Consider the following 23,927-nt stretch of genomic DNA (forward strand, 5'->3'; position numbering starts at 1 on the left):
AGTAGCCAACCATTTCAGTTCTGTGTCACACTCCAATGCCCACACTTCTGTCCATGGCCTTATGTTCAATCCCACCAAGACCACCCGCAAATTGGAGGAACAACACCTGATTTTCCATCTTTCCATCTGGACACTCTCCCACCTGATGGCATTAAAATCGTCTTTTCCGGTTTCTGCTAATCTGCTCTCCTCTTTCCCCCTCCCCCTTCCCTTCCCCTTTCCAGTTCTCCTCCCCTTTCCCTCTCTATTCACCTACTCATCCCTCCTCCCCTTGATTGCCGCTGTCCCCTCCTTCGCTTCTCCAACTATCACCTCTTGCCTTTGAGATCACACCTCCCCCCCCCCCCCACTCTTTTGTTCAGGTGTCTGCCAAAACTTTTCATACCTTGTTGATGGGCTCAAGCCCAAAATGTGGGTTATGTATTTTTATCTTTGTGTTTTTACTTCAACCACGGTTTCTACAGATTTTTGTGCTTTACTCCCTCCATTCAAGGTTTCCGTACACTATATTTTTTTAATCATGATTTTACATCTTTGTGTGAGATTTGTTTTGCCTTTTTTGTTTCTTCTTTCCTCTATCTCCTGTTTGACTTTCATTGAATCTATCAAATATTCCATTTCTGATACAAAATGTAGGTCTCTTAAACTTGATACAGCCAAAGTTTTTTTTAAAACTCTAAAACTGGAACTGAAATAGGCACATGGTGATTTTCATAATTTTGGTGGGAATTTGGTCATTAAAAAGTAATGGAAATGGGATTCTAAGAAGTTGGAGAAAGGGATCAGACACCTTGACCAGTCAAGGTACTAGGAGAGATCCTTCTACCTACAGAAAATAGGAGAAGGCCTGAGACTTCATAGCATTGACAGATACAAGGTCAGGTCTGGCAATAGTTGCCTTGGGTATGGAATATTGTTCATCAATATTTTTTTTATCCGCCAATTCTCTTCTTTTGGTTGTATCTTCCTTTATTGCTAATTTTTTTTCTATGTTTACTATTTCCCTTTCCAACTGCTCTGTTTCCTGATTATAGTCCTTCTTCATCTTGGTTGCATAACTTATTATTTGTCCTCTAATGAATGCTTTCATTGCGTCCCATAGTATAAACTTATCTTCCACTGATTCCGTATTTACTTCAAAATACATTTTTAATTGTTTTTCAATAAATTCTCTAAAATCCTGTCTTTTAAGTAGCATGGGGTTTAATCTCCATCTATACATTCTTGGAGGGATGTCCTCTAGCTTTACTGTCAGTATTAAGGGTGAATGGTCCGATAGCATTCTCGCTTTATATTCTGTTTTTCTTACTCTATCCTGCATACTAGCTGATAACAAAAATAGGTCTATTCTTGAGTATGTTTTATGTCTAGTCGAGTAGTATGAGTATTCCTTTTCTTTTGGGTTTTGTTTCCTCCATATGTCCACAAGTTTCATTTCTTGCATTGATTTAATTATAAATTTGGTTACTTTGTTCTTCCTGTTAATTTTTTTCCCCGTTTTATCCATATTTGGATCCAAATTCAGATTGAAATCCCCTCCTATTGGTATGTTCCCTTGCGTATTAGCTACCTTCAAAAAGATATCTTGCATAAACTTTTGATCTTCTTCATTAGGTGAATATATATTAAGTAGATTCCAAAGCTCTGAATATATCTGACATTTTATCATAACATATCTCCCTGCTGGATCTATTATTTCCTCTTCTATTTTAAATGGCACATTTTTGCTAATTAATATAGCCACTCCTCTTGCTTTTGAATTATACGATGCTGCTGTTACATGTCCTACCCAATCTCTCTTTAATTTCTTGTGCTCCAATTCAGTTAAGTGTGTTTCTTGGACAAATGCTATATCTATTTTTTCCTTTTTCAGTAAATTTAGTAGTTTCTTCCTTTTAATTTGGTTATGTATTCCATTAATATTTAAAGTCATATAGTTCAGCGTAGCCATTTTATATTTTGTTTATCTTCTCTTTCCGTTTTTCCATCATTACCTTTCCTCCTTTTCCATTTCTGTTTTCTTATTTTCAACTCTTTACCAGACAACATTCCTACAACATCCAACATTTTCCTTATTCTCCTATTTCTATCTTCTTTATCCCCAATCTCCCCTTCCCCTCCTGAGTTGTCCTTTATCCCTTGTCGGACAACCACATCTCCCCTCTCCATTTGGATTTGCGAATCCACTCGCAAGCGTCAACTGATTTTGCAGTGACCGCTCTTTTCCCCCACCCAGCCCCCCCCAGAAAAGATTTCACTTTTCATATGTCACAAAGGTCACTCTTTTAATTCCCTCCTTATTCTCTCTATTCCATTACCTTCCCTTATTAATTCTTGTCTATACTATCTATGTTTTCCTCTAATTACAGATACTTTCACGTATGCCCATTGTCTCTATTCACTCTTATACCTCTTTACCCGCATACATATCAATCGTGGTCATTTTTACCCTCATTACCCGTCTTCATCCCTCAGTCTATTTTTGTCTTTACCCACATACTTATCAATCGTGATCATTTTTACTCTCATTACCCGTCTTCATCTCTCAGTCTATTTTTGTAATTGTTCTGCAAATTTTCGTGCTTCTTCTGGATCCGAGAACAGTCTGTTTTGTTGTCCTGGAATAAATATTTTCAATACCGCAGGATGCTTCAGTATAAATTTATACCCTTTCTTCCATAAGATCGCCTTTGCTGTATTGAACTCTTTTCTCTTCTTTAGGAGTTCAAAACTTATATCTGGATAAATGAAGATTTTTTGCCCTTTATACTCCAGTGGTTTGTTGCCCTCTCTTACTTTTTCCATTGTCTTCTCCAGTACCTTTTCTCTTGTAGTATATCTTAGGAATTTTACTACAATAGATCTTGGTTTTTGTTGTGGTTGTGGTTTAGAGGCCAATGCTCTATGTGCCCTTTCTATTTCCATTTCTTGCTGTAGTTCTGGACATCCTAGGGTCTTAGGGATCCACTCTTTTATAAACTCCCTCATATTCTTGCCTTCTTCATCTTCCTTAAGGCCCACTATCTTTATGTTATTTCTTCTGTTATAATTTTCCATTATATCTATTTTTTGAGCTAGTAGTTCTTGTGTCTCTTTAGTTTTTTTATTAGATTCCTCCAATTTCTTTTTTAAGTCTTCTACCTCCATTTCTGCTGCTACTGCCCGTTCTTCCATCTTGTCCATTTTTTTCCCCATTTCTGTTAAGGTCATATCTATTTTATTCACTTTCTCTTCTGTGTTGTTTATTCTTCTTCTTAAATCATTGAATTCCTGTGTTTGCCATTCTTTAAATGACTCCATGTATCCTCTAACAATAGCAAGTATATCCTTTACCTTGCCTTTCCCTTCATCTATTTCACTGTATTCTTCCTCTTCTTCTTCCTCTGGGTTGGCCATCTGTTGTTTCTTTGTTGCCCTTTCCTTCTCTTCTTTCTTGTTTTCTGTGGTCTCTTCTTGCTGCAGGTGTTCTGCAGCTGTCGTTGCCGGCTGTGGAGATCAACTCCCCAGCTGGTCCCCCCTCCCGTCGGTGTGTTTTTTTTCATGCGCATTGCGCATGCGCGAGGAGTCGCGCATGCGCGGTTGCGCACTTTTACTCGGCTCTGTGAGCCATTGTTGTAGTTCTTTTTCTACCGACCTGAGGTAGCGGGCTCCTCTCTCCACAGCGGGCCTCTTCGGACAGGTAAGGCCTTCACCTTTTTCCTCCGTTGTCTTCTCTTCCTCTCTTCTTACCGTTGATTTTGATTTTTCTTCTTTTGTCTCCATCTTCTTTCCACCTTTATACTCACTTTTCTTTAACTTTTATTTCTGTGCCTTTGTATTTTCTCTTGTTTTTCCCGACTTTTCTGGAGAGGGCTGGAATTCTCCGTCCGGCCACTACTCCATCACGTGACTCCTCCCCTTGTTCATCAATATTGATGTAGGGAGCTATATGCTGGGGAAGCTCTATTTGCAGCTGTTGCCCATGATAAACCAGTCATTCTGGTCATGAGGTAATCATAGAAAAACTCATCATTGGCCTTTATGTATTTCCTTTTGTGATCTGTGCCATTATAGAGCCTATGAATGAATGCAATCATGATGTAGCATGTTGGGCCAGAGTAGTGAGCTATCAGAATCACAGACTCTGAGGATAGGGCATAGGATTTGATGAAATTCCATGCATGTCTCAGACAAAAATCTTACCCTGACGCAATTAGAATTCCTAAAATAAGAATTGCAGCTGGAAGAATCTAAGCAAACTTCTGGATCAATAAGATTGGAAGTGGAAACCATCACAATTCTACTCTGAAAATAAATGCGTGTGAAAAAAGCAACTGTACTGTAGGTATGATTGTTTAGACTAAAGAGTCTGGTGTCACTCAAATTAACTCTGGGAATGTAATCAGGGTGTGTAGTTAAGGATTGAATAGCATGAGAATAAAAGGTCAGGTCAGATGAGATTCACGATGGTGAGTGAAGGATTTCAGAAGGAAAATAATTAGGCGTATGTTTATTGTAAAATTTTCCCTATTGTTGACTAATTAATTTAGTTAAATATTCTATTAATGATCAATTATCTGTGCAAACAAAAGGCAGTCATTAGTGTTATCTTTTAATTAACAGGGTATCTGAACCAATCTTAGCTCATGATTCTATTTGCCTTGTTAAATACATGGAAGACAAGAACCTCATGTTTTTAAGTAAAAGCGGATATTTTTCTATCAAAATTGAAAACAAACCAGTGGAAAGAAAAACAGGCAAATGCTGTAAAAGCAGTTAATATTAATAGTGTGTAATGTAACATCCCTGGTGTTTGCAAAGAGCAATATGTAGAAGGTACAACTTCCTCACACATTATGGGCTCACATTTCTGAAATGAGTCGAGAAAGTTTAGAAGTAAAACGCAAAAGTCTGCAGGCACCCTGGTTGAAAAAAAACACACAATGCTGGAGAAACTTAGCTGGTCAGAAGTATTGTTGGGTTAAGAGGAAAATTCAGTGAATTTTTATTCAGCATGGATGCCAGATTGGCCAGATTTAGTTTCAAAATGAAACTGTGCATTGAACCTAATGAGGACAGGACGGTGACACTGAAGTGGCAGTTGATGAAGTAGAGAAAGACGATGTGGTCAAACAATAATCATGGCTTTTATTAGCAGAAACTCATGGTACAATAATAAAAGACAATAGATGCACATACAGTTATATCTAGATGGGAGTGTCCTTAACAGTAGAGATAATGCACAGCCAATGTTAGTACAGCTAGGCTCGCCAGAGGGGAGAGACAGGCAGCTTGGCAGACATTCACCACAGACACAATTAGTAGAGGTGATCTCCAGTGCTGTGTGGAGTTTACACCTTATTTCTGTTGTATAGATTTCCTCCAAGTACTCCAATTTTCCAAAGATATGCGGCTGGTGGGTTCATTGCTCACTATAAATTGACCCTAGAATGTGGGTGGGTGATAGAATCTGTGGTGTCAATGGAAATGTGGGAATAATGAAATAAGATTAGTGTAATGCAGTGCTTTATGGGTAGTATTGACTCAGCAGGCTAAAGAGACTCCTTCTGTGTTGTATGATGTTTTAACCCTTTGGACTCCAGCCATTTTTAACCTTTCATAATATATACTCCGGATTGGGTCCATGGGTCAGGAATCAGCTGGAGGTAAGTACAATTTAAAAGGGAGCAGAGCAGAAATTTGGGCTGTTGTAATTTCAGGACAGTCACTGAAACAGGAGGAGTAAGAGACTTGGGAGAGCTGTGAGTGTCGGGAGCCAACAAGAGGTGAGTGCGGTTTAAAAGGGAGCAGAGGGCAAGTTAAGGGTTAAAAAGAATGGTGATTGGTGGAAGGAGTAATAAATATAAAGGGCAGTGACAAATAAAAAGAGGGGTAGCTCAAGTAGAGTGGACCAGTGTAAGAGTGTGACTTAGAGACAAGGCTTCGGTGAGCTGAGGACAAGCTTTATTCCATGGAGGTAAGGTCAGATAATATATTTGTATTTAAATTAAAATGTTCACGTAAACAACTAAAGAAGTGGAATGCTCTGATTGCAGGATGTGGGAAATCTGGAAATGGACACAATTGTCCCTGATGATGCAAGAGGTGCATCCAGCTGCAGCTCCTGGGAGACTGTTAGGAAACTGAAGCTGGAGCTGGATGAACTCTGGATCATTCAGGAAACAGAGGCAGTGATAGAGAGGAGCTTCAGGGAGACAGTTTCCCCAAAACTCAGGAGGCAGGTAACTGGGTGACTGTTCAGAGAAATAAGCAGACTGTGTTGGGGGGGGGGGTGGGGAACAATCTACCAGGGGCAAGTTGTGGTGGTCATGTCTCTGGCTCAGAGCCCAACCCTTCGGCTCAGAAGGGAAGGGGGGAGATGAGAAGTATGATGATTAGGGACTCATTGGTTAGATGAGAGGATAGGAAGTTCTGTAAATAAAATTGAGACTCCCGGATGGTATGTTGCCTCCCAGATGCTAGGGTCAGGGGAAGGTGACCAGCCAGATGTTGTGGTCCACAGGTGGACCAATGACATAGATAGGAGTAGTGATGAAGTCCTGAAGAGGGAATATAGGGAATTCAGTAAGAAGTGAAAAACCAGGACCTCAACGGTGGTAATCTCAGATTACCACGCATCAGGGAGAGTAAGAATAGGAAGTTGTAGCAGATGAATGTGTGGCTAAAGAGTTGGTGCAGAGGACAGGGGTTCAGATTTGTGGATCATTGGGATCTCTTCTGGGGAAAGTCTGACCTGTACAAAAAGGACAATGTGCACCTGAACTGGAAAGGGACCAATATCCTAGCGGGCAGGTTTGCGAGAGCTGTTGGGGAGGGTTTTAAGTAGTTTGGCAGGGGGCGGGGGGGGGGGGGGGGGGTGGGTCGTGGGAACCAGAATGTGAGTGCAAAGAATATGGCAGAAGTTCAAAAGCATGATGCTATGTGCTCTGAGTTGGTGAGGAAGGACAGGCAGGGGACAAAACATAAAGGTAGCCAGTTAGAAGGTTTGAAATGTGTCTATTTCAACGCTAGGAGAATTAGGAATAAAGGGGATGAATTTAGAGCATGGATCAGTATGTGGAACAACAATATTGTGACCATTACAGAGACATGGCTGGAGGAAGGGCAGGATTGGCTGATGCAGGTACTGGGGTTTAGGTGTTTTAAAACGAATAGGATGGGAAGTAAGGGGGGTGGGGAGTAGCATTATTGGTCAGGGGTGGTATCACTGCTAGAGAAAGGGGGTACGCTGTAGAGGGAGTGTCCACTGAGTTGGCGTGGGTGGAAGTCAGAAATAGGAAGGGAGCAATCACTGTGCTGGGAGAAGTCTCTAGGCCCCCAAATAGCCCTTGGAACACCGAGGAACACATAAGCAGGGAGATTTTGGAATGGTGCAGGAAATACAGGGTTGTAGTTATAGATGATTTCAATTTCTGACTGGCACCTGCTTACTGCAAGAGGGATGGATGGGGCTGAATTTATCAGGTGTGTCCAAGAAGGATTCCTCCCACACAATGTGGACCAGCCAACGAAAGGAGAAGCCATACTGGATCTAATTCTGGGTAAGGAACCTGGTCAGGAGGTGGATCTCTCAGTGGGGGAGCATTTTGGTGAGAGTGACCACAACTCCCTGAGATTTAACATAGCTATGGAAAATAATAAAAAGCAGACAAAATAGGAATGTGCTTAATTGGGGAAGGGCTAATTACAATGGGATGAGGCAGGAACTAGTGAGAATAAATTGGAAACAGATGTTCAAGGGAGAAACCACAGAACTAATGTGAAGGAAGTTTAAGGACCATTTGTGCAGGGTTCAGGATAGGTTTGTCCCACTGGAACAAGGAAAAGGTGGTAGGAAAAGGGAACCATCATTGATGAAACAGGTGAGGCAGCTGGTCAAGAGGAAGAAGGAAGAATACATTAGATATAGGAAGCAGGAAACAGGAAGGGTTCATGAGAAGTATATGGTAGGAGCTTAAGAAAGGACTCAGGTAAGCTCAAAGGGGGCATGAGAAGGCCTTGGCATGTAGGATTAAGGAGAATCCCAGCGTTTTTTATGTGTATGTGAAGAACAGAAAGGTGATGAGAATGAGGTGGGGCCACTAGGATAAAGGAAACAAATGTGCCTGGAGGTGCAGGAGGCTGGGAAGATCCTAAATGAATACTTGGCTTCAGTATTCACAAGAGAAAAGGATCTTGATCAGGATGAAGTCGGAATAGAAGAGACATGTGTTGGACAATGTTGAGATTAAGGAAGAGGAAGTGTTGGATCTTCTTAAAATCATTAAGATTGACAAGTCCCGGGAGGGGGGAGGGAGAAAAAGTCACTGTAAATGTGTGGAAAAGAAAAAGTGTATATCATGGCTATTGTGATTTATGGTGTGAAAAATAAAAAATTAAAAAAAAAAAAAAAAAAGATTGACAAGTCCCCAGGGATAGACACAATATGCCCCAGGTTGCTGTGGAAAGTGAGGAAGAGATAGCTGGGGTAGTAACTATGATCTTTGAGTCCTCTTTGGCTTCAGGGAAAGTGCTGGAGGTTTGGAGAATGGCGAATATTGTCCCCTAGTTTAAAAAAAGGTAATAGGGAGAATCCTGGGAATTATAGACCAATGAGTCTTATGTCAGTGGTGTGCAAACTATTGGGGAGGATTTTTAAGAATAGGATCTATGAGCATTTGGAGAAATGCCGTCTACTCAAGGATAGTCAGCCTGGCTCTGTAAAGGGAAGGTTGTGTCTCATGAGCTTACTGTATATGTTGGAGTATACGTTGAATCATAAAATCCTAAAAAATTTCTCAAAAGTGGGTGGGGGGGTTGACTTGTACGCTGGATATACTTTTGAGATCTTAAATTCACCAAAAAAAACAGATTGACGTCGATCTGTCATGTAAGTCGATGCTGGAAGCACCTCCCCACTGCCGGTGCTGCCGCTCCCCGACACCTCCGCACCACTGGGCATTGCCATAACCACTCCAACCAGGGACCCTGAGGTCAATGTCGCCGCTCCTGCCTGGTAGGCTGAGGTTCCTGCTCCCACCAGGAGCATGATGTCGCCGCTCCAGCTCCGTGGGCCATCGCCACTGCTGCCTGGTAGGCCGGGGTTTTTTTTTTACATACTTAATTTACAGCTTTCTTATTTGCGACCCCCAAAAAATGGGGGTTGGCTTGTATGCCGGATATAACATAAAACCATTAAAATGAAGCATAAAAGGGGATCAACCTATCTGCCAGTCGAACTGTATGCCAAAATAAACAGTAATTGAGTTGTTTTAGAAGGTAATAAAAGAAATTGATGGAGATAAAGCGGTAGATGTGGTCTGCGTGGCATTTGACAAGGTCCCCCATGACACTCATTCAGAAATTCTTGAGACATGGCTGTGTGTGGATAAAAAAATTGGCTTGCAGGTAGAAAGCAGAGAGTAGTAGTGGAATGAAAATATTGTTCCTGGAGGTCAGTGACTAGTGGAGTACTGCAAGAATCTGTTCTGGGACCCCTGCTCTTTGTGTTTTTTTTATATAAGAGGCAGATGGATGGGTCAGTAACTTTATGGATGATATGAATGTTGGAGGAGTTGTGAATGGAGTTGAAGGTTGTCGAAAGTTACAAAAAGATATAGACCGGATGCAAATTGGGCAGAAGAGTGGCAAATGGAGTTCAATCCAGAGAAGTGTGAGGTGATGCATTTTAGATGGACAAACCAGAAGGCTGCATACAGGGTTAATGGTTACTTAGGAGTATGGTGAACAGAGAGGCCTTGGGTCCAAATCAATTCATCCCTCAAGGTTGCCTCACAATTTAATAGGATAGTTAAGAAGGTGTTTGGGATTCATCAATAGGGGTATTGAGTTCAAGAGTAGAGAGGTCCTGTTGCAACTCTACAAATCTCTGGTAAGACCACACTTAGAGATTTGTGCTTGGTTCTGCTCACCTCATTAGAGGAAAGATGTGGAAGCTATGGAGAGGGTGCAGACATTTACCAGGATGTTACCTGGATTGGAAAATGAGTTTTATGAAGCAAAGTTTAGCAGATCTAGGGCCTCTTTCTTTGGAGCGTAGAAAGATGAGAGGAAACTTAATAGAGGTCTACAAGATTATGAGAGGCATAGATAGAGTGGACAGCCAGCACCTGTTTCCCACAGCAGGAATAGCAAAACCAGGGGACTTGAGTACAGAGTGAAGGGAGGGAAGTTTAGGGGAGATATCAGGGGTAGGTTTTTATGCAGAGAGTTGCCTTGCCAGGGATGGTGGCAGAGACTGAAACATTAAGGGCATTTAAGAGACTCCTAGACAGGAACATGGATAGAAAAAAAACAGAGGGTTATGGGGTAGAGAGGGTTTAGTATTTTTTTAAGGAATATACGGGTCGGCACAACATTGAGGGCTGAAGAGTTCTATGTTAACCTACAGTACAAATACCAGTATGAACCAGCTGGTGGCTGGGTATAAAACCAGTCCCAGAAAACTGGGACACGTGGTCCAAATGGTTAAAATTATGTCCATGAGATCAACTGTAAGTATAAGAAGGAATGATTACACTATTACAATCAATTCTTTAACTCCCTCCTTGACAGAAGGCTGCAATGCGATTATCAAATTGAAGAGCATTCATGTGGTCTTAGATTGTAGTTTTCACCTCTTTTGCTAACATTGATTTATGCTTGATAATCCCTCAGGAATTATCTTTCTTATTTTACTTCAACCCCAACCCCAGCAAATAATGTTAATATTGGAAGGCTGTTTTACAAGAACCATAAAAGTCTACAGTGCGGAAACAAGCCATTCAGTCCATTTTTACTATGCTTGGCTATTCCACTTAGTCCCATCGACCTGTATCCAGATCATTGCCCTCCATACCCCTCTAATCCATGTACCTACCAATCTTCTCTCAAGCCTAATTTTATTTAAACAATAAGGTTTCCACCAGAGACAATGATTCACGAATGGCAACATGGTTAGTGTAGAAATTAGTGCAACGCTGCTACTGTGCCAGCGACCAGAGTTCAAATCCAGCGCTGTGTGTAAGGAGTTTGAAATTTCTCCCCGTGCCTGCATGGTTTTCCTCCGGGTTCTCCTGTTTCCTCCCACCGTTCAAAATATTCTGAGGTTGTAGGTCAATTTGGTGGCACGGGCTCATGGGCCAAAAGGGCCTGTAACTGTGCTGTATGCCTAAATATAAAAATTTGAACGAGGCTGAGACTTCTCCTCGTTTCTGACAGTGACAGTCAGAATTCTTCTATTTGAACACTAAAATTGGTTAACTAACTCGGTGCAGATAGAGTTTTTAACCCAGGACAACAGTGATTTGTGTGACAGAGTTTCATTCTGCACCAGCTGCAGGGCCGGATTAATATAGGAACAAAAGAGGCATATGCTGCAGACCCCACGTTTTCAAGGGCCCCACGCTAAATGCTTGCTGGCTTACTCTATTATTTTATATACTATAAATTATGCACAACTGACAGGGTGTTTAACTTAAACATTTTTGTTTTCATGTTTGTGCAGTGGCTATGAGATACCACACTCCCACAGTCTGTGTTAATAACCCCGATGAAAGGTGATAATTGGCTAAAATTTAAAATCTCAATTTAACCTTAAATTTATGGTTAGCGATTTTAGCCAATTATCACCTTTCTTCGGGGTTATTAACTGTAGAGCTTGTCGAAAGAACCAAAGACTTGTTGATCCAAACCAAGGCTTTTATTAGCAAAAGACAGGAGCTCTTCACAGGTGGCCGACCAGTCCGGAATGATCCGATATGGCTAGGGACACAACCCTTTAAGGCCCAGACAGTAGGCGTGGCTTAGCTCTCAGCCAATCGCTGTAAGCACAGTCTAGATACTGTAACTATATACACTATATACATTGGTGATAGATCTGTACTATCACATTAACAAAAACAGTGGGAGTGTGGTATCTCATAGCCGCTGCACAATTTGTCGTTTCACAACTTGTGGAAGAATGGAGACTGAACAAAAGTTTTGGGGCACACTTCTAGAGCGAATACTTTTGACATTTGAAATTGATACCTACATGTAAGTAATAATATTGGTATTATATATTATAATATATGTTTGGGTTTGGGGGAGGGGGGAATTGGTGGGAAATATGAAACTTTAAAGGAGTGTAATCACTGAATATATAGTGATCTGAGAAAGCTAGCATCATTTTGTTAAGAATAATTAAGACTATTTGAAACTTACCAAAGCGGAGGACATGCAAGGTCAGCATCAGAAACTCTCCCAGGAGGGTGGGATGGGGTGGCGCCCCCGTCACAGTTCCCCCTCACTGCACAAGTGCCACCCAGCACTATTTAAGACTACGTATGCACTGGCTGGCACAATTTAGGGACCCTTTATGCTACAGGCCCCACACTACCTTAATCCAGCCCTGACCAGCTGCCGAGTGTTGTTTGATTTTTTTTCTATCAAATTGACTTTAACATATTGACAAACATGAGCAAATAAGTATAACTATGTGTTATTTAATTTAAAATTAATGTAAAATTTTGCTGTACTAAATAATAAAATGCAGCATAGATCCATGAGATGAAGATGTTTTCCTATGAAAGAAGATTGACCTGTCATCAGGAGTATTTAGAAGATTAAAGATGATCTCATTGAGACAAACAAGACTGAGAGGGACTGACGAGGTAAGGGCTGAGAAGTCCAGCTGCAGAATCTAAATGAGGCAACATGGTCTCAGGATAAGGGGTCAGCCAGGTAGGATTGACAATAGGAGAAATTTCTTTCTTCAGAGAATTGTAAATCTTTCAAATTCTTTACCAATGGGCACTTGAATCCTCATTATTCCTAAATTCAAGGCTAAGATCAATAGAATCAAAAGAAATTGAGATTATTGAGATGAATGGCAAAGTGCATCAAAGCACACCTTCCAACAACATTGGGCCAGTTACAGTTTGCCTACCATCCAAACCGGTCCACAGATGATGCAATAGCCTTGACCCTCCATTCCATCCTGACCCACCCAGAGAATGTCACATATGCCAGGCTGATACACATTGACCATATCAGCATTTAAGAAGATAATACTTCAGAGGCTGCTGGATAAACTGTCAACACCCCTCTCTGCAACTGGATTCTAGATTTATTGATGGAACGACTCTGTTCAGGTTGGCAGCAAAACTTCAACCCCCATCACACTGAGCCCTGGCACACACTCCAGGTCTGTGTGCTCGGCCTACTAATGTTCACACTGCCAAATTGCGACTGCACTGCCAGATTCAGCTCCAACGGAATAATCAAATTTGTGGATGTTACAACAGTAGTTGGCCTCATCAACAACCATGATGAGTGGCATTATAGAGAGGAGGATGAAAGGCTCATTAAATGGTGTGAGACCAACAACCTGAGTTGCAACACGGACAAAGGAGATGTATGTGCATTTCAGAAGGACAAAGGTCCACAATTCAACAGTTCAGTCATGGAAAGAAAGAAGAACACAAACTCTTTGGCATGCATATAATGGACAACCTGCTCTGGACTCACAACACCTCCTCATTAGTCAGGAAGGCACAGCATTGCTGCACTTCCTAAGGAGACTGAGGAGGGCAAGGCCATGGACCCCCATCTTGACAACCTTTTACAGGAGTACAATTAAGAGTGTCTTGTCTGGCTGCCTTACTGTGTGGAACGGTAGCTGTAAAGCATTAGAGGATTATTAAAACAGCTGAGAGGTTCACTGTGGTCTCCCTTTCCTCTATGCACATTTACTTGGAGGGCTCAAAGAATTATACAATATCCCTTCCATCCAGCCCACTACATCAAAAAAGAAGGAACATCAGAATCAGTATTGCCAGGCTGGGGAATAGCTTCTTCCCACATGCTGTTAGTCTGATTAAATAGTATGACAACCATCCCAAATATTGATATAATTTTGATTATTTATGTGATCTTTACAAACTGTGTATTGTGTGTTTCATGTGTGCACCATAGTTTGGAGTTTTGTCAGGTTGTGTATATACAATCATATGGTAATGAAATTGAACTTGAACTTGCATGGGGCAGCAGATGAGCCTTATTGAAATTGCTGGAGTAGACTGGATGATCTCTGCAGGCAACTCCTGATTCTATCTCTAATGTTCTTGTGTTCTCATGCATGAGTTGTGAAAGAATGTTGTACCTAATGATTGGAAAATATTTCTCAGAGTTGCAACCCAGTTCAAAAACTAAATTATTAAGTTAAAATTCTGTGTGCTAAATGTTGTTACCAAATCATTTTGATATTTGATTTTGTATATTTCGAATTATGTAGATTTCCTTTGCAGTAAGCATTAAATTCCTGTTTCTTTGAATATGATTGACCTTTAGTCAAGGCAACGGCTTAAATACAAACATAGGCATGTTCTCTTCTTGTGTCCGCATGTTATTTTTAAGTGCCAGCAGAGATGCAGTAAGTTGAAGAATGCTGAGATACATCTATATTTAATTAGTCCTGCCTCTTTTTAAGGCCATTGTTGCTAAATATAGAACATTTTGAAGTTAATTAAGCTAGAATCCCTGCTGATTGACAGGTGCTTGTAATTTTCTGACACTAGTTGAAATGCACTGAGTGATAAATTACTACCTTTTACCTTTTTTGACATAATGGGCCTTTTTGTATAAAGACCCAAATGCACACAATCAAACTGTATGCAAAATTATCTCACCCTGCATTTAATTACAACTTTTCGTTATAGATTCCAATATTTATTTTGTCATAATCTCGTCATGCTACAGTGACCCCAATGCTTAGACTTGTAACTTTGCAAAGAATGACCAAAGTACCCAACTCATTTAACCTCTGGCCTCAAATACCCTTTAGCTGAAGATTACTTTATTTCTTGACTCCCCATATGCATCACACAGACCAACTCAGATATATGCAATGCAAAGGTACTGTTTACAAAGCAAAGATCATTGGTTTTCTGGGAGGGCAAGCACCATGTTTGCACGTCAGACGTGTCCATTATAACAGGTTGCTCAAAATAAAATGAGTCCAAAAAGTTGAGGGATTCAATTCACCTCAAAAAAAGTGGATTACATTTGAAATTAAGGATCCAAATTTTTAAATCTGCTGATATCATCTGATTGACATATTTTCAAAGTCCAGATTTGTTGTCAGAGTACATACATGACATTGCATACAATCCTGAGATTCTTTTCCCTGCAGGACAGGCAGAATTTCGACTTGTCGATAGTGCAAAAAAAGGCACGGTTAGAGGGTTGCTACGGCTCTCAGTCTCTCAACACACTTTCTGCAATGAATCCATTCTCCATTTCACTGATACAAATTATTTCATTCCAAAAAGCTTACACTCCGACCTCCTAGTCTTCACCACTATTCCTTGTTCCAACGAACTTCAATGTATGCTTTGGGAACAGCATCTTATCTTTAAATTAGGCACCTAATGCTCAACAGACTTAACAGCTCTAATGATTATTGCTCCCCACCCCCCCCTCCCCGTTTACCATCATCTTTAGAGGGTAGCTAGTTAAGAGGAAGAAGGAAGCATTCAGAAGGTTTAGGAATCAAAATACAGCAAGGGCTCAAGTGAATTACATGGTTGCCAGGATAGGACTGAAGAAAGAATTTAGGGTAGTTAGAAAGGGGCATGAGAAGGCCTTGGCAAGTAGAATTAAGGAAAGCCCAAAAGAGTTCTATGCATACGTGAAGGATGATAAGAGTGAAGGAAGAGCTGTTTAAGGATAAAGGAGGCACAACGTGTGACTGGAGGCAGAGGAGGTAGGGGAGGACCTAAATGAATACTTTGCTTCATTGTTCACCAGAGAGATAGGACCTTGGTCAATGTGAGGTGAGCATACAAAAAGCTTTTGTGCTAGAGTATGTTGAGTTAAGAAAGAGGAAATGCTGAATCTTATTTGAAACATTAGGATTAATAAGTCCTAGGGCTGGATGAAATATACCCCAGGTTACAACAGGAAGCAAGGAAAAAGATTGCTGGGGCTTTGGCAATGATTTTTGCATCCATCTGGCCAAAGGATTGGAGAATGGCTAACGTCATCCCTTTGTTTAAAAAAGGTATTATGGAGAATTCTGGGAATTATGGACCAGTGAGTCTTGCATCAGTGGTGGACAAACTATTGGATAGGATTCTTAGGGACAGGATTTATGTGCATTTAGAGAAGTATAGTCTCCTTAGGGTTTGTCAGTACAGCTTTGTGAGGGGTAGGTATACCTCACAAACCTAAATGAGTTTTTTGAGGAAGTAATAAAAGAAATTGATGATGGTAAGACAGTAGAGTGGTGTATATGGATTTTAGAAAAGCATTTAACAAGGTCCCCAGTGGTAGACTCATTCAAAAAGTCCTGAGGTATGGGATCCATGGAACCTTATCTGTGTGGATTCAGAATTGGCTTGCCTGCAGAAAACAGAGGGGAGCATAGATGGAACATATTCTGCCTGTTGATCAGTCTAAATCTGCCTGGAGTTCTGCAGGAATCTGTTCTGGGAACTGTACTCTTCGTGAGTTTTATAAATGACCTGAATGAAGAAATAGAGGGATGGGTCAGTAACTTTGCAGATGACATGAAGATTGGAGATGTTATGGATAGTGTAGAAGGTTGTTGTAGGTTACAACAGGACATAGACAGAACAGGCAGTAGTGCAGAATAGTGGCAGAAGGAGCTCAATCCAGAGAAATGTGAGTGATGCATTTTGGAAGGTCAGACTTGAAGGTTAATGGTAGAATTCTTAACTATGTGGAAGAACAGAAGGATTTTATGGTCTAACTCCATAGCTCTCTCAAGGTTGCCACGTAGATTGGTACAGTGGTTAAGAAGGCTTATGGTATACTGACCTTCATTAGACAGAGGATTGAGTTCAAGAGTTGTGAAGCACAAGAAAAATATAGGGTTGGGAAGATTTAGATTTTTGAGTATTTACATAGGTTCGGCACAACATCATGGGTCAAAAGTGCTGTAATGTTCTGTATTCTGCCTTCTATAGTCTGAGACCCAATTCAATCACTACATATATAATATTAGTTTTCTGTTAACACAATCTAATTCATGGAAACATGCTTTAAATTGCAGAGTAATGAATTAGTGAGGTGGATTGAACAGATTTCCTAAGCATTTGCAACTATTTCAAGCTGTTGATAAAATAATATTTCTAAGGGTAATTTAACTATCCTGCTACACATGTGAACAGTTCAAATGATAAAGGATCGGTAATTAACAGCTTTCTGCAATGTCTTATTGATTTATAATTGGACACATAATTACACAACATGCTGCGTAATTAGATGCAGGGTCTTGACTTGAAATGGCGACAATTCCTTTCTCCTCCCCCACAGATGCTGCTTTACCTGCTGAATTTCTTCAGCACTTTGGGGTTTTTTTTTGCTCCAGATTCCAGCATTTGCAGACTGTGTTGTCTCCATGCTGCGGTGTTTACTTTTTGCCACATTTTTGCTGAGACGCTGCACTGTGACTAGGACCTGTTCTTTGATCACAGTTGAGTGTCAGCTATGGATCACTAATGAACTTTCCTGCAATCACTGAGCAACACATATCCAGGGAAATGAGTAAGCAATGAAAGAACAGGTCCTAGTCACAATGCAGCGTCACAGCAAAAATGTGGCAAAAAGTTAACACCGCAGCATGGAGTGAAAACATAAGCTATTTTGAAGGGCTCAAGCCCGAAACATTAGCAATTGTCTTTATCTTTGCTTTATCAAGTACGCTTATTGTAAGGCTATGGTAGATTAGGAGTGAAACACTAAAGTCTTCACATGCTTCTTTTTTTTCTTTTCTTTGGCTTGGCTTCGCGGATGAAGATTTATGGAGGGGGTAAATGTCCACGTCAGCTGCAGGCTCGTTGGTGGCTGACAAGTCCGATGCGGGACAGGCAGACACGGTTGCAGGGGAAAATTGGTTGGTTGGGGTTGGGTGTTGGGTTTTTCCTCCTTTGCCTTTTGTCAGTGAGGTGGGCTCTGCGGTCTTCTTCAAAGGAGGTTGCTGCCCGCCAAACTGTGAGGCGCCAAGATGCACGGTTTGAGGCGAGATCAGCCCACTGGCGGTGGTCAATGTGGCAGGCACCAAGAGATTTCTTTAGGCAGTCCTTGTACCTTTTCTTTGGTGCACCTCTGTCACGGTGGCCAGTGGAGAGCTCTCCACTTCACATGCTGAGATTGTAGTAAAAATACACAGAAATGCTGGAGGGACTCAGCTGGTCTTGCAACGTCCATAGATGGTAAAGATATATTACCAATGTTTCAGGCCTGAGCTCTATCTCCTATGGATGCTGCAAGACTGGCTGAGTTCCTCCAGCATTTCTGTGTGTTTTATAGTAGACTAGGAAGCAAAATTGAAAGCTATGAAAGAAATAAGCAACTGCTAACATTTGAGAACCTAGTATGTAATTTACAACAAAATTGTATATCCCTTTTTGGCACAAAGCCATTGGGAAAATATATCTAATCACAGATAAGAGGAGATAAAAATGAGCAAGTAAATTAGGAGCAGGAGTAGCCACTTTGTTCCCTCAAACCTGTTTTATCATCCAAGAGGTTTGTGGCTGATCAGACCATAAATCTAATTCCACATTCCACTTACAGTAACCCTTTCCCTTCTTGGTTATCAAGAGTTTTTCCAGCTCTGCCCTAAATATACTCAAAGATTCTGTTTCAAGTGAAACATGAAAATCTGCAACACTGTAACGCTGGAGGAAATCTGCAGGTCTTGTAGCATCCACAGGAGGTAAAGGTATATAATCAATATTTCAGGCCTGAGCCAAATTATTAGTTTTTCAACTAAAACTGTTTATTCTTAATGCAGGTATATTAGTTAGACATTGTAAGTATATGTTTCAGGGAACCAGAAAATTTGCGTATCTGGCATCCATGGCCCCTGTTGGTGCTGGATAATGGGGGGTTTTCTGTATGGGAAATTTTAAGATCTAAACAAAGATTGGTTTATAAAAATGATAAGGAAAGGGGAAGTAGAATGTGAGAGCAATTAATTCAGAAACATAAAAACAGATGGCAAAAAAATAACTATGCATACTGTAAAGGAAGCCAATTGCAAAAGTAATTATTACAGACTAAGAGTCCAAAAAATTATTTTGGGGAATAAAAAAATGGTAGAGAAAGTAAATCTTTTGACTAACTTCATTCAGAAAACCTGCTTGAAATAATGGAGAACCATAGAACTATTGTGTCAGAGTATATGGATATGTTTTTGGGAGATAAATTGGGAAAGGTTTGTTAGAGTAGGTCACATACAAACACTTTAAAACAGATTTTATTTAAAATACTGGAGCTCTGCCCCATGCTGGACATGTCGGGGCCAACAGAATTTGCAATGAGTGAGAGAGAGAGAGAGAGAGAGAGAGAGAGAGAGTGTGATCACTTCTACAGTGTTACAGCCTGCAGAAGCAGCTGGGACTGGATCAGGACAACAGGCAAGTTTGTGGAAAACTCCATTTGGAATATGGGTTTATAAGTGCTTTGTTCAGCCTGGTCAAAGCCCTTGTGGTTCATACAAGAGGAGAGGACTGGCTGTTTAATGTTTCACTTGGAATAAAAGAAACAAAAAGGAACTCTGTGGTGACCTCAAAGAAAGAGGTTATCATCTGGAGAACCCTGAAGGGGGCAAGTTTTGTCAGCAAGACACTGAAGTGGCTGGGTGTCCATCGTACAACAAATCTCTCTCAGAAAACTGACAAGAACCTTCCTGAGCAGTAACCATTTACCTTTCAAGCACCAAAGTCTGGTGAACTTTATACATGTTAAATTCTGTGCACAGTATAATAATTTCCTGCAACCAGTGAACTTGGAGGAATGAGCAGTGAGATTGGACTGTGAACCAAAGAACTTTTCTGAACTTACACACACATTACATACACGTGAGCTTACAATTAGAAGGGGGTTAAGTTAGGTTAAGTAAGTCAATAGTGATAAGTTAAAGTTTGATTCTATTTTCATGTTTAAAGATAATTAAAAGCAACTTTTGTTTAAGTAACCATTTATCTTGGTGAATATCTATTGCTGCTGGGTTTTGGGGTCCTCTGAGCTCGTAATACTATTGTGAATGAGGAGGTGAAAAAAGGTAACGTCAATCTATTTATTTATTTATTTATCTATCTATGTATTTATTTGTTTGTTTGTCTGTCTGTTTATTTATTTATTTATTCATCTATATATCTATCTATCCATCTATTAATTTATTTATCTATTTGTTTATTTATTAATTATTTATTAAGAGGTACAAGGACTGCTTAAAGAAATCTCTTGGTGCCTGCCACATTGACCACCGCCAGTGGGCTAGTATCGCCTCCAACCGTGCATCTTGGAGCCTCACAGTTTGGCGGACAGCAACCCCCTTTGAAGAAGACCGCAGAGCCCACCTCACTGACAAAAGACAAAGGAGGAAAAACCCAACACCCAACCCCAACCCACCAATTTTCCCTTGCAACCACTGCAACTGTGTCGGCCTGTCCCGCATCGGACTTGTCAGCCACAAACGAGCCTGCAGCTGACGTGGACCCCTCCATAAATCTTCGTCTGCGAAGCCAAGCCAAAGAAGAATTTATTTATCAAAACTAGACTATATAATGTTTAAGATTATTCCATATACTTGTATGGATTAAGGATTTGTTAATGCACTACCATCAAATAGGGCTTCATTGGACTGGAATTCTATGAACAATGGAATAACTCAGGGATCTCTGCGTGGAACCAGCTGCTCAGAATCTATGCCTTTGATCTGGAAGATGAATGAGGCCAAATGTAATGTATCCAACTTGTGGTAGTGTTGGTATTATACACTCCCTTTTCAGTCCATTTTCATTTGTGTGGGTCTGTCACCATAACAGAACAGTTTTAACAAAACGAAGGATTTGGAGCGTCTGTGAAGTGGAAGACTGCATATTCCTAAATTAGATACATCTTGCTGAGAGAGAAAAACCCAGGTGCAGAGACTCAACAGGATAACTACACAAAATCTCCCAGGTCCTTTTGCATCTGGGTATTTTTAATTTTATCCCCAGTTAAAAAAGTAAACTGCCCACTTATTTTTTTTATATCAAAGTGCACTTTCAGACATTGTATTTCATTTTGCCACTTCTCTGCCCATTCTCCTAATCTGTCTTAGTCCTTCTAAAGCCTCCTTCTTGCTCTAACACTACCCGCTCCTCCACCTCCCTCCGCATGTTCTCATGTTTATATGGATTCGGAAATGAAGAGTTATCCAGAACTTTTCTTCCTTCTTATTAATACTTGCTTTCTCAAATACGTTCAAAGTAACATCTTTGAATAATTTAACAATAAAGTACAAAGCGAATCATAGAAAACAAACTGAATGGATAGCTGGAACATCAAAATGGTAACACCACGACACAGCAACATTACAATGGCAAGAGGGATGTTCAGTGTGACTGCTTTCCTCATAGTTTAGGTACTTGTAGATCCATACAGGCAGTTACACCCATAAAATCACTGAGAGAGAAAAAAAGATAAACAGCATTAAATCCCATGTCAATTTTAACTCTCTGCATGAACCGCCCTTGCTCACTCTCTATTTATATCTAATAAACCCACTAGACAACAAATGCACTTCCTCTCTAAAACTTTACTTCCTTCTGTGACTGCTCCTTTACAGCAGCCTTTACCGTGCAAACTGCTGAGGCACTGGTCTCTATTTGACTTTTGCTGCACAAATCCTGTTGTGGTGCAATTGCAGGCTCTTAACCACGAGGTGACCCCGTGCATTGAATTTTTTTCAGTCACAGTTCAATTCACCATCTTGTGTGTGAATGCTTTAAAAATTCTTAAACTAATTACAGACAATAAAATGGTTGCCTCACTACGTCCCTTTAATGCCTTTTGAACCAAATTCCTTTTATAGAATTGATGCCACAGAGAAAAATTCACATCCTAATTACATTTAGGGTCTATTATTCCTGAGGCTTGTGCCCATACCTGTCCTATAAGAATTACACCTGAGAGTGTCCTCCAAGTTGATTTCCACTAAAAACAAGGATTGATCTACAAATTGATGATTGATCTACATTCTATAAATTCATTCGACAAACAAGGATTGATCTATTTTCTACAAATTGATGATTCATCGACAAATTGATATACAAATTGACGATTGATCTACATTCATTCATCCAAGGACTTGCACTAGCTTTCATCACACACAACAGTAGTTTTATTTAAAAGTCCAGTGACCATGGGGTCTGCGCCCAAGGTGGTAGTGCCTTTGATCGGCAGTAGCCATGAGGGCTTGCAGACTCCAGGGAAGCAGAGGACTGGCGCATGGTACCAGAAAATGGGGAAAATGCCCCCAATTTTAGAAAGAGTAGCAGAGGAGATGACCCACGGGACAGCGACCATGGCAGCAGACCAGTGAGGGGTTCTGCAGCTGAAAGACCCACACATGATGCAGCGAGCCTGCTGGTGACTCGAGGTGAGGAGCCCACACAGGCTGTGGGCTGCTGGCAACTGCGGTCGAGGGATTCATACTGGGGCTGCAGACTGCTGGACACTGGCTTGAAACTGGCTGAAGTGGTACCAGGTTTCAGAACCTGGTGAGAGAGGTTCTCAAGGGCACTGAAGGGTTCCTGATCGTGTCGGAGGTTTTGGATCTGGAGCTCAGGTCGCCAATGGTTTGGACTGGACTCTCTGTAGCCGCAGAGGCTGCAGAAATGCTGGAGGTGAATGTACAAACACTCAGTGACTCTTTGGGGGGACTCTCTTTTACTTCTCTTTTACTTCTCTTTTTCTAACTGTAAGAAGTTCTTTCAGGCAATTTCTACCAATGGCGAATCTGTCTACCTTACAACAGAAAAAAAGCAATTTCATGTAATATGGCACCATTTTAATTACATAACAATAAATTGAATCTTGGACTCAGCCGTCCCTACTGAGTAAAGGGAATAAAATAATTGCTTTAGTTTTTAAAAAATTGATGTTTTCATGTGTTCCAGTGAGTTATCCAGTCTGGACATCAGTCATGTATTGGGTGGGGGGGGGGGGGGGGGTGGGTGGAAGAGGGTAAACTTACCTGTGTTCACTTTTCATTCCAACTGCCATAGAAATGCTGACTTGTTACTATGGTTGATAAGTGAGAAAGCCTGGTTTAGGCAGACAACTCTGTTTTGCTGATGACATGAAGCATGTAACGTTACAGACAAACTCTTCCTCTTGCAAGGCCACTGGAAAACCCTGTGTAAACAGGAGTGACTTCCCACAAGTCTGTCTACTTGGGTGCTTGCGGATTTGAAGAAGAATTGCAGACATCTGTGAGGAACTTCAAAGTCTTGGGTGAAGCCATTTTATCCAAGGGTTTATCACTTTCTTAAATATGTTTTACCTTTGAAAACTGTAATACATATTATGTAAGAAACTCAATATCAGAATTGTTTACTGTGTGAGTGAGAACATGAAGGGATAATCATCCCAATGGTTATCTTCAAGATTTAAGATTCTTTATTGTCATGTAATAGTACAGGTCATAACATTACACAAAACTGCCTTTTGCCTGTTGTAAGGCAAAGAGTCACCATTAGTGTCGTCCAGAGCCCCTTAGAGTAAGAGAGAAAGAGAAGCAAAAGGAGTGCCTTCAGGGTCACTAAAGCCCCTTTCACACTTGCATCCCAGTATATCGGCCCGTTCAGTGTCCCAGGATAGGAATGGGGGTTCGACCTTTCACACAAGACCACACTTAACTGGGACACTGAATGCTTTCACACTTGTAAGGGTTTATCCCTGGCGTTTGGTCTGTTCTACCTTTAATAGGAAGTGCCTGCAATGCAATTGCCCATTTCACACTAGCCTGGTCTCAATGCCGGGGATTGTACTAGGGAGTCGAGGCCAGCAATCTCCGGCGTGAGATGACGTCATTTGGCCAGCGTTGAGCAGATTTTGCTTTCGCACTTTTCGCTTTAAAGGCCGATTGATGTTCGATTCCTGGGATC

At 40.9% G+C, this 23,927-nt stretch overlaps 1 long non-coding RNA gene across 5 annotated transcripts in view; it reads right to left on the reverse strand.

The window, feature by feature from the left end:
• Positions 1-23,927, reverse strand: part of LOC138735703 (uncharacterized) — a 320,545-nt gene that overhangs the window by 137,648 nt on the left and 158,970 nt on the right. The gene's annotated exons all lie outside the window — the stretch shown is intronic.

This window comes from Narcine bancroftii, chromosome 6, assembly GCF_036971445.1.
Source record: "Narcine bancroftii isolate sNarBan1 chromosome 6, sNarBan1.hap1, whole genome shotgun sequence".
Taxonomy (NCBI): Eukaryota; Metazoa; Chordata; class Chondrichthyes; order Torpediniformes; family Narcinidae; genus Narcine; species Narcine bancroftii.